Source organism: Leuresthes tenuis, unplaced genomic scaffold (genome assembly GCF_036924035.1).
Source record: "Leuresthes tenuis unplaced genomic scaffold, fLeuTen1.0.hap1 SCAF_19, whole genome shotgun sequence".
NCBI lineage: Eukaryota > Metazoa > Chordata > Actinopteri > Atheriniformes > Atherinopsidae > Leuresthes > Leuresthes tenuis.
Genome location: NW_027325373.1, coordinates 13,199,772 through 13,212,187, shown reverse-complemented (window position 1 = coordinate 13,212,187; position 12,416 = coordinate 13,199,772). Strand labels below are relative to the sequence as shown.

At 39.1% G+C, this 12,416-nt stretch overlaps 1 protein-coding gene across 9 annotated transcripts in view; it reads right to left on the bottom strand.

Annotated features, from left to right (window-relative positions):
* rgs3a (regulator of G protein signaling 3a) overlaps positions 1–12,416 on the bottom strand; it is a 112,908-nt gene that overhangs the window by 33,162 nt on the left and 67,330 nt on the right. Inside the window, exon 1 of one of the 9 annotated variants that reach the window (XM_072372521.1) lies at positions 10,797–10,965. The exons of the other annotated variants lie outside the window; for them this stretch is intronic. The gene's annotated coding sequence lies outside the window, so the exon portion shown is untranslated. Of the gene's footprint in view, positions 1–10,796; positions 10,966–12,416 lie in introns of those variants that run through there. 9 annotated transcript variants of the gene reach the window in all.

Sequence of the window (12,416 nt, the reverse complement as noted above, 5' to 3'; positions counted from 1 at the left end):
CCATTTTGCAGTGAACGGAATGTCAGAAACCATCTTAATATGGTAGCCAGTGACTTCAACTTGTTTATATACAGCTGTTCTGCTCACTGGTGTAGCTAGCTACTGTGCAACACTGGATCTTGCTGCAGTGACTCAGTCAAACTAAGCTGGTAAAGAGGCTTTAGGGACTGTGGAACAAAAAACAGCCAAAGCTCTTGCAGGAATTGACGCGATTATTGCCACGATGTGTAAAAATCACTCCACTCTACGCCCTCATCTCTTCCTTGATGTATTTCAAATCATTGCAAAATGCCATGCATAAATATCTCCTCTGCTCAATTGACCACACATGTACAAGATTCCCCTTTTACCAACCCCCTTTTCCACACTAATATGCACATGTGTATATAACACATCCACAAGACAATGCCTGTTTTTTCCGTCCCCTCTGCTCGGTCTATCTGTATCACTTCCCTATCAAACTGCTGGTTTGAAGAGATTCTTTGAGCTCCTTCAGTTCAAAGAGCACTCTGCATGTTGACCATTATCAATGGATTTTGATAGGACCAGCATCAGTCGGACCTACAGAATTTTTTCTTTTAAAAGGAAATCCTTGTACTTGAGTTGTTTAAACATTTGCAACCTTTTTCAAGTCAGGCTGAATTAAGGAGGAAATAATTCAGCCTGGTTTGGTTTTTAAGCATAAAAGGCTTTCATGGACTGTGTTTTGAGTTGCCAATGCAGAAATTTGTTGAGTTTGGGATTATCTTATTTTGGGGCTACATAATAGACACGTTTATCAGCATGTGTTTGAAGTTGACCTGTAAAAATGGCTCAAAGCACATCAAGATAACAGAGGGCATGATTACTTTAGATAGAGATGACGTGCTGGTTTTTACATGGATGTGAACTCTAAAGTAAAAAAGTTACATAAGAAGTGGTTCAAGAGGGTTCTAGAATATTTGCCATCAACCCCAAGCTCGAGTTTCACCACAGGAAGTTGCCTGTGGGTCAAAAACCAATGACTAGCACAAAAGAAAACAAGAAATCTGTTCTTTGAAGCTATTTTTACAAATACTGCTATGTACATTTGTGAAATCATAAGCCCTCAGCCAAGTCTACAAAATTAGTTCAGCCTTCTTTTGGTCTGTAGCGAGTTTTGTGAAAAGCCTTATTGTGCTGGACAAGTTGACCTATGATGATGAGATGCAGTCACAAGGCACTCTGCTTTAATTGGAGATAATGTTGCCCTCCTCTCAGGCAGCTCTCATGATATTTCACAAGCTGTTTGCGTGCTTTGAAGCTCAAATTAGTTTCTCCCACGTATCACATCCCTGGTTTTACTCCCCTCCAAATATGCGACCTGTATTTATGAACTCTGCAAAGAGCCTCTCTGGCTTTATGTCGGGATCAGTTAAAAATCCATGTCGCACCTTAAATCTACTGAATACTATATGAAAATAGGAACATATAACTCACATAGGCACTGTAAAACAGTTTTGGGAGTTTTTTTTATAGTTTGTATGTGTGTGTGTGTGGGTGTGGATACACACAAGCACAAAAATGAATTGATAAATAAAAATACTGTGATGACCCATCAGTTCAAATAACTCCTTGCACAATTTAACACAATTTAACTTTAACTTAACCGAGGTCGTGTTTGTTGTGTGTGTTATACTAACTGCTGAAATATTATACCTGACCCCTTTTGTATCAGTCATAACAATTTAAGTATGAAACACTGGCCGTATCTCTCAGGCTAAAGCTTTGAATAAGGGGGCCCGCCCGCCTCCCCATCAACATTTCTGTGTGTGACCTTCATGGAGGCAGTTATGAGGATTAGAGCATCTGGGTTGGGGACCTTATCGTAATGTCTCTGCTACTTGCAGATGATGTGACTACAGCAGACTGCAACCCTTGGCATAAAACCAGCATAGTTTGCTGCAAATTGTGATGCAAAATGAGAGTCCCTTCAACCCCAGCTCTATTAAATTTTTCAGGGTGCTTAATCATTCTAATAAGTTTTCTTTTCTTTTTTTAACATTCTCATTTGGTGCATTCGTGCGATGGGCACATGGTTGTCCTTGCCCTTTTATGAAAGGTTTTTGTCGGGTTGTTGCTGCAGATGCTGCAGTTTGCCTGTTATGTAAGTTATGGGTGGCACCTTTGTCTCTTCTGTTTCACCCTCGCTCACTCAGGTTTGGGCACCAGGTTTGGGCAACCAAACGTTGCGTTGCTTCGAGACCTAAAAAGGTCCTGACAAAGTGTTTATATAGAGTCAGACAGGGCTTGAATAAGAGATGACAGACCATCTACTCTTTTTTTGGGGTCTTGTCTGTTTCAATTAACAATGTAGCTACTGAAAAGCCCTCAGAATCTAGTACAGTGACGCATGGCAACAAATACAAACATAACGCTTATGGGTATAGAAAGGCCTCAAGGAGATCCAGACACCTTGTTCTCAACTTAACTCTTCCTTAACCTTCCTGTTTAAATGGTTCACAGTAGTGATAAAACCAGGACATCAATGCTTCTCTGTGGTGCTCAGGGTGCTTGAGAGGTACTTTTAGAATTAAATGCACTGCCATAAAAGCATCCAGAAAGTGAAATCTTCTTTTATCCTTCCTTTTGTCATCTTCCTTAGGGGTCCTCCCTGCTTTCTTTTCTATGGTGGTCCATGCCAGAATAGTTAGTTTATGTCAGTAAGTGATGACTTTTTAAGTGTGGTATTTGGCTTGTTTTAGTTTGATTACATTGATTTAGCTGAAACATTTTGAAATGCTACACAAATAAAGTCCATTCTTAATTAAGTAACTGGTGGGTTTTTACCCCAAGCAGCTTCTCTTTCTCTTTCTTTACCTTGCTCATACTTTCTTTGTCATACACACACACAAACCCTTCACTGTTTGGGATATGGTTTGAGACACAATGGACCTCACTTTTACTTTCTTCATGTTTGAGGTTTATTAACATTTTGCATTGACCAACAGCGCTGTAGTTGTTCATTAATACAAATAATCCTCCAAAATATGGCTTGCCTAATGATTGTGCACACAGTGTACACCTTTCATATGACAAACAAAATTAAGCAGCTTCATATTAAATCCATTGAAAGAAGTTTTTTTTCTGGAGATGTGAAAGAAAAATAAATAAACAAATTTCAAGATCATTTTCGTAATATGAAATCCACTGTCAACACTCGTAAAATGATACATTAACGGCATAGAAACACGCTTATGTGCAGTGAGCCACGTGGAGTGTGCCAAAACTTTGTTTCTGTGCCCCCATGCACGTACAATGCAGTAATATTCAAATGTGTCTCAAAGGCACCAGTGATTCTCTGCCACTGCCTCAATTAGGCAAGAAAACAAAACCGACACTAAAAAGGCAGAGAGAGTGAGATGCAGGGTAAGAGAGTGAATAGATAAAGGAGACAAAGTGGAAAAGAAAAGCATAAGGGAGAAGGAGAGTTGGTGAATGACAGCAACACAGAAATGAGATGAGTGAGTGGCTGAGGGCAAAGTGGAGAGGAGATAAACACATAACATAGTCAGAAGAGCTAACAACAACAAAAAGTAAGAATAATGGTGACATAGATTTCAGTTTGTCGACCAGCTACTGCTACTCCATGAGCCATGACGCTGATGCATCGTGTCAGAAGCTACACTGTTATTTACATTCTGTGCCTGAAGGCAGCTATACTGGGCACTGACATTTGTCCCACATGAGTAAGCAAACCCCAATCATTTCACTCACTGCTCTTTAAAAAAGAATAACATTCATCTCTTGTGATTATGAAGGGAAATGGGAAAGTCAAGAGGAGAGAAGATTTCATGGAAGGCCACCACTTTAGGCCACCACTTTCCAAACTAAAACAACAACTATTTGATAGATGGCCATGAAATTTGACTTTCTACATGGATAAAAATGTCTAATTGACTTCTGAATGGATTTGTCTTGTACGCAATTATGCATTCACTGTATTTGTACATAATTGAAGTTTGTACAACTTCTATCTCCTATAGTTGATGATCAGTTCTCAATCCAATCCTTTTTCTTATGACTGAATATTGTCTCAGTTAATGACAACTCTATACAGCCTTCATTCTGCTACACTATACCTGACGAAGACAATAAAACTGTGCAAAAAGGAAAAGTGGTACCACATTCAATTTGTCCCCCTCAAACATGATATAAATGTTCACGAGGAGCTTATACTGCTGTTAGTAAATCCATAGAATATTTAGTTTCACTTAACAGAGATCATTACAGCCTCACGAAGCAGCAAGTTAAACTTGTTAGTGAATTACTTGAGCGCTCACAAGTTTATTATATTTCCTAGATTTTGGTATGTTAAGATGAGTTTCAATGGGGCTCGGGTCAAGAATTTTAAAGATGAAATTGAAAAATATTCTAAAAGCTAAATAAAAAATAAACTTTTGGATAAACACTGAAGTTTAGGGAAGAAATACATTATTTCCTGCTTTTCCTCCTGTGGCTCTGGAGGAAGAGCAGTTGTCTGCCAGCTGGATAGTTGTTGGTTTGATCTCTGGCTTTTGTCAGATCACTTGTCAAAGGGCTCTCGGCAAGATACTAAACCCCATGTTGCCTCTGATGCATCTGATGTGGTGTGTGAATGCATGCGATAGACAAAAAAAAAAACACTGTGTAGCCCGTCATAAAGTGTGTAAATGGGCGAATGAGGCTTATAGCGTAAAAGTGCTTGAGTGGTCAACTAGACTAGATAAGTGCTATACAAATACGGTTCATTTACCATTTGCAAAGAAAAAATATATTGTAATAAAGATCAATGCTTTCCCTTGTTGCACAAAGGGAATCCCAAAACAGGTTTATTTCTAAAGCCAAATGGGCTATGGAAAGAGAATAGACTTGACATTATTTCCTGCATTCTGTCACCCAGGGATAATCATGTGACCTCTGTCCCACAGTTACCACGGCAACAGGAGACCCATCCCAGGGGAGCATCTGTGGTGTGTGTTCTCCAAAAGCTAAAGGTGTACCTATGAACTCTGTCATCATAGCTTCCCCAAACCCCTCCCGCTCCTCAATTACAAAGTGCCATCTTTCATCTTTATCTTTCCTTCTCTTGCCTCCCTGCCTTTAATTTCCTGCATCCTTTTTTTGTTTTTACATTAGGCTTAACACTAAAGAAGAATAAAGTCATCCCTTGCTATTTTCTAATAAGTCCAATATTGGCAATTTATGGTTTAATGTATTTCATATTAAGTTTGCCAAATCCATCTCTAAGCAGAGTGAACCAAAGTCATCTGCATCAGAAGTGCTGTCCAAATGATTACACTACCAAGCAGCAGGACCTGATTTCTTCTCTTGCTTTCTTATGCCACTCCCTGTCTCTATCTCCGCTCTCGTCTTCACACAGACTCACTGGTGGATCTCTATGGTTGGATGTCTAAGTGAGCTCATTGATCTAAAAGGATGTGTAAGTATAGATAAGTTTAGAGAAGACATCCTGTTTACATAGACCAGAGGGAAAACATAACATCATGGTAAAAAAAGAAAGAACCACAACAAAGTTAACTTTACTTCTCGCAACAATATTATCTGGTTCAAACTGTTCAGTAAATTAATACGATAATATGACAACACAAGACAAGAGGCACCTTTATCTTTGAAAAATGTTAACTTGTATTTAGCCTTTGTATTTGGCTTTTTTTCTTTCTTTCTTTCCTTCTTTCTTTCGTTCTTTCTTTCTTTCTTTCTTTTTTTTTCTTTTTTTCTTTTTTTCTTTTTTTTTCTTTTTTTCTTTCTTTCACTCTCTCAACTATTGGTTGAAGTTGAGTATTTTTAGCTTCTTCTCAATAAGGGAAGTCACCAGTATATGTGAGGGCATGTCTTTCATTGGGGCCCTCCCTTCATACCAAAAAGCAAGTCTGTGCCCAGCATTTCATTTTGTTACCTGGCTTCACCAAGTCTCACAACAGCAGTCACGCTAAGTCAACACAGGTTTTCTGAAACAAACTCCACTCAGCTTCATGTAGATGACCAGTAAAAAAAAAACACTGACAAGTCCATCCCAAAGTAATATGAGGAATCTACTAATATAATACTAGCAAAAAGTAGGAAAGTCAGTCACTGAGCACTCAAGGCTTCTTACAGTAAGTGACCTTTGTACGATCCACAAACTCCAAGCTCTCAGGAATCATCTCTGAGTGAATCCTGCTTCGAAGCGAATCAATTTTGAATTGGCAGCTAGTTTCAGACGTTGATCGCTTATCTCAGATACAATCTGCTCTGCATCATGAGTTACCCAGTGAGAAGTAAACCCAGAATCCCTGAAGCTACCACACTAACACATAATTCTGATCTAGTTTCCCCAGACACGACAACACCAGCAACAATATTGGCCCTTCTTAGCTTCCCACCTATAAACTAGGCTACCTGCGCTAGATTAATCACCACAATTCATCTCAATAAACTCTCATTATCTCAAATCTCAATATAAAAATTAAAAAAAATACATTAACGCAATTTAAAGTGCAGTATTTGAAAATTAAGTAGCATCTTTACAGTACAAGCATGAAAATATTCAAATTCAAATCTATTTCATCTTATCTTATTTTTAAAAAATCTACCTTTTAATAGACAGAGAAAAAGAAGAGGAATTAAAAAAAAAAACATTCAATACAGAGTACCTGGTCAGAAGAAACACACACCCCTTCTTTGTCCTAGGAGCTAACGGCACATAAGTACACACAAGAACCACCGCCAGTACTCAGAAGCTTGATTTGATGGTAAATTGTCTTTGGCGACTCCTTGGGGATGTGATGCTACTGTTATCTCCCTAAGGAGTGATAACAACCTTGTTTGTGTTCCAAGTTATTTTCCACCAAATATAGTCAAGTTGTTTATCTGCCTAAAGTGAAATCATATGTTCCAGTCCACGTCAGAGTTCATTACATAAACTCACACACACTTACACTTACCCGATTTATTTTCCACATTCCACCAATCACATGTTCTACGTAACGTGGATAAGATGTGCATGTGCCTCATGGACTATCTGATATGATAAAAATCCTGATATTTGCTGCTGATGCCAAGACATTGCATTCGTGTCCTCAGACATGCATGTCTATGCCAACTAAATGTATTTTAAGCATGTTTTGACATGCTCTGTGGTCTTAAGATCTAAGATCCATTATTGCTTTGTATAATACCAAACCCTCTTTAAAGGACCCAACCATATAGATTAACAATCTCTGAATGGCCTTATTAAATGCACCACAATGCACCAACCTCTCCTGCCCTCAATTTAACTGAAAATAGACTGATGAGACAGTAATAGTTACTTATCTGTTACTGTGATCAGACCAAAAAGGAAGCAGAAACCAGAACGTGAAAAGGGGAGCGAGGAGCAAAGGAGCAAACGTAAAAGTTGCTGTAGATCAAAGAGCTGAACACTGGAATATAAAGGTACATCTTATTAAATCATGAGAAGATTACATCAAGACTACTGGCTTAGGCAAGAACATCAGAACAACTGTAGTCTGCATGTGGGTCTGCAGTTTAATTAAAGTGTTTTGCAAATAGGCAAAAATGTTCTAAAGCTACATTGTTCATCCATCAGTGACAATATCATCGATATTTAATTTAAGTTTGTCCTGCTATTGATCACAGGTACCAGTACTGCAGGCTTGCAGGAACGTTGTTTATGTCAGCAGTTAAAGCAGACCAGCAGAATAAAAGCGGTGCTTCAACATCTCACAGGAGTACTTGGCAGTGTCTTCAGCCTTGGAGATGTCAGTTAAATCGTATAAAGGCTGCTCTCTTTGATATTTTGCTCAAACGGGAAACTTAAGTAAGTTAGGTAGCGAGAATGCTTCCAGGTGTGTTTTAGTAATGACATTTAGTGATAAGGAGGGATGGGGTTGATTTAATGATTTAATGTTCAGATTAGAATTATTTGAAAACTTAATACACTTACATTTCTTTACATGTTGGGTGGTCAAAATGGTGAAAGGATTTTTTTGTTCCTCCCACAATCATGTTTTACAGTTGTTTCATGGACTTTGGCTCGTTAAAGATGGTTTTATTTTGCTTTTTATTACACATTATCAGTTTAACAAACATCAAGAATGAAAGATTTGGCAAGGACTTTTTTTTTAATAAAAAACTTAGGCCTTATGGGTAGATTACCAACTTAGACTTCAATCCACAGTTAAACTTGCAAGCAGAATAACAACAATCTCGCATCTAAATGTGTCACAACAGAGGCTGAAAAGCTATAAAAAATCTTTGTTCTCTTTTCTGTCGGGGCGGGTCTCTGTCATGCTACTTTCATGCTTCTTTGCAGAGATTAAGCTTTTTAAGTAGGAAGGTGTGGTGGAGGCATAAGTCATCAACAAAAGTTTAATCCTGGAGAGTGTTTATGTTTTATGGCTGTTCTAGAGCTAGTTTGGTTGGATTTTTTTCTTTTTAATGCACTTATTCTGTGGACAAGGTCTGAAGAATCAGGTTCTGAGATGTGCTTTCACAGCTGAAGCACACAACAGGAGATTATCTTTCTCTCACACATGGTCACTATCAAAATTCAGTACTCCATTTGGTAAAGGGGAAAGTTGGCGGCTGGATACATGCACAAGCAGGGCATGATTTAAAAACTATGGCTCGGCTACACACAATAGCTGGTTAATTTCTCACTGTTTACTCGATATGTTTGAACATTTGCAACGTTTGCAACATTTACATATGTTGCAAAATCTTGTTGCCTTTCCACTTTTACATTTGACAATTGCCCATCTTCAATGCTGCATGTTTGCATTCTTCTGGTTTTCAGCCAATTCTGTGATAGAAACATCATCAACAGATACTCTCCCTTGCTGTGAGTGTGAATATGTGAACAAAGTAGCTACCTGCTATGTTCACACATGGGTTCAGGAGTACATTATGCAGATTTGGAATCCACCAAAGGTCAAGCCCGACTCATACAAGTACACACCCATACAAACACCTCACAATTAAACATTTACCTTTACACTCTTAAGCCCTGTGGACCAATAAATCTATTACACTGTTTTATGTGAGACTGGGAAGGAACCCATAGTCTTTCCACTGCAGTCTAATTAATTTCAGAATAACAAGGCACACTGCGACGCCTGCAGATCTTTGGAAGAATCCCAGAAACCAGACACAGCCAGAGAGGGCGGAAAGATGGGGTTGGTTTGCAAAGCCATTATTGATAGAAGCGAGAGTTCAGAGAGAAAATGTCATTGACGTAACTTGCCCCATGACGCCAGGCAGCTGAAGACAATGTGACCACTGAGGAGGACTGGAAAGGCCCTCACAGAATGAGAGAAGAGAAGTGTGTGTGCACTTGTGGTGGCATAAATCAGTTTAAAAAGTCACATTGTGAGGACTTGCCTCCCAATGTCGCCAATGTGGCGACAAGAAGCATAATGTAAGTCATTACATTTTAATATGAGGAGTGGGTTTTCGGCTCGGCTTTAGTTGAGGCAAGATTTCATGAAATGTATGTAGGCCAATGCGATGTCCTCTGGACAAGTGTTTGGGTACAGTATGCATGTGGATAAATCCTCTGTCATTTCTCTCTTTTACTGTAGGTGTGCATGTGTCTCAGTGACAAACAAGATATTTTAATGTGTGTGACACTGTTTCTGAGGTTAGAACAAATGTCTCATTTATTCAAGCTGCGACTGTGAAACCAGCTTAGAATTCACGTTCACGTTGTGCCTCCGTGTATTTGTTTGCATGCGTAAACAGCGTCCCGAGATGGACATCAATACGATTAAGGAGGACAGCAGAGATCTGATTGTACTTCAAAACTTCTATTTGATTTAACATCAGTATGTACACCAGCAGAATGTAAATTCAATTCCAACTCAAACAACCATTTACTTAACTTATTGATCATCTTGCTAGATATCAACAGGCATCGACATACACTACACACCCTGCAGCTAATTCTCTCTTACTTGATTTTTCCATCTAGAAGAGAATTACCCCACAACTCACCTAATGAGGAAAAGCGAAAAGCAATTTTCTCAGTATGCTTCCTGTTGTTTTTCCCCTGTGGTCCCTCAGTTTGCTCTCTCCTCTTGTTTGTATCACTTTCAGCTTGGCTCTAACATGGTTTAGAGTATGTCCTCTTAATGGCTGTCTTCCTACTGTCCTCCTCTCTCTGTCTACCCTTTTTATCCCACTACAACTACCCAGCCATGTGGAAGGCAAAGACATGTAAGTGGCATACAGCCAAACCAGGTAATAAAACCAGAAAATCAAAAGCACCAAACTGAGGTCCGTTGTTTAAAAAATGCTGCCCACAGCTCTTGTTTATTGAGAGGGAGATGATATTATAAGGATAATAATATCAAAGAGAGCTTTTAAAGCTGTTAGATGACAGAGGGATGAGTGGTTGGAGTGACAGTGGAAGCGACTAAAGAAGAAGAAAACAAAGACATAAATGGAGAAAAATAAGAACAAAACAAACTACAGAAGTCAAAACTGTACATAACAATGATAAACCCTCTTCATATGAGCCTATCATAAAGATACCCAGTGATAAATGGGCCTTTATTGCTTTTTCCTATCTTTCTTCACATCTTGCGGTCTTCCTCCTTCCCTCTGCCCAGGATCAAACCACTCCTTGCCTCCCAGCAGAACAGCCACAGCAACTCTAAATAATAGCATGAATCCTCTATTATCTTTCTCCTCTGCCATAAAATCCATTTGCATGAGACAACTCTGTACATTTCTCGCAAAATGAAAATGATGCTCCGAATAGATGGAAAATAAAGTGACAGTACAAAAACCCCTACCTGGCAAGAGGAAGCAGTTCTAGGTTATAATCCACTAAAGGCAGATAGAGGCGCTCCACACATCTCCATAAAAGTGGCCTACTTCCGTTGTCAAACTGGTGTGTGAGTGTTTGTGGCTGACAAGCTGAACTGGTATGTGTGATTCTGTCAGTGTGGACTAGGCCAAGTGAACTGTGCAGAGATACGGAAAGAGACGAAGAGAGAAAGAGAGGGAGAGAATGCCCATGAGGCAAAGAAGGTAGACTCCCAAGCTGCACAAACAAGTGAGAAGGAAAGGGAGAGAGGGAGAGGGGGAGGAGACAGAGATAATGAGGAGAGACTAACAAGCAAAAAAAGAGAAACATGTGGTGTGTATGTCCTAGGGAACATACTAACAGCTCTGTAATGCCCTCTATGATTGCCCGTGTGTCTGCAAATATTGTTCAACGTATGTGTGCACATATTGCGTCCATTTGTGCCTCCGCAACACCCCCACCCTCCGTTTCTTTGTGAAGACATAAAGGCACGACAGCAAGTTCCCACAGGATGCAAAAAGAATACAATGGACACATATCCAGTGTAAACACATTCACAAATGTATGTAGTGTAGAAACACACGTGTCTATCTGGCACACACAATACAGCAAAAACTTCCTTTAAATTTCTATACAGTAGCTGATGAGCTCACTTCCCACAGCAACCAATCTATCATGAGATTGGCTGTGAATGTCGACAATGTGGTTGGCAACACCTAGTAAATTCTTCTGTTTACATATATGGCACTATATATGGCACTGTTTGCTCATGTTTCTTTGGGCATCAAACTAATATAATACAGAGCATCTCTATCATACTGTAACAGAAAAGCCCTCGTAACTTTTTTTTATCAAAATTAAAGATCTGATCTTTGTGCCAAAATACAAAAGAGCACACAGATAGCTTTATATATTATCTTTTGGTAGAGAAAGACACCACAATCTAATGTGAGCTTCAACATTGACAATCTGTTGTGACTGATTGACAATTATTGCCCCATTATGTTTTACTGTTCTTCACTAGTATGTACTGCATGGTTACATATTACATAGATATGTTTGGACTCTATAACAGCATTGCTTAACACGTTTTACCAGTCATGGATGGCACAAAAGGACTTTTTCTATTTAAAATGAGAAATCCGAGCCGAGTTTCCGATAGTTTTTGCTATTAAAAAAGTCATGCAAACACATTTGCAAAGGTGGCAAATTGTAAGCAGCCCAATGCAATTTCCTATAAGGCATAGACATATTTAACTACTTTTGTGTTTTTACGGGCAGGTTCTTCGATTTGCCTCTTGATGCTGGCTCCTAAAGATGGCAAACGTCCCAACAGACTGCCATGTTAAAAATCCCAAATTACAACATAAATAATAAAGCATGTTGACACTTAGAGTCCAGGATGAGTGCCGTGGGAGCAACCAAAGGAAGCACTCCATATGTTCTCTGATTCTCACACAGGCTACACTTCAAATCTGACACAAATTCCAAGCTGGTGAGAGCCAATAAGAAACTCAAGGTTTCAGAACAGCACTAAATAAAAAAAAACAGTAGCTACATCCATCTTTTATTCATAGTTTGTGACTAAGACACCCTGGTTAGTACA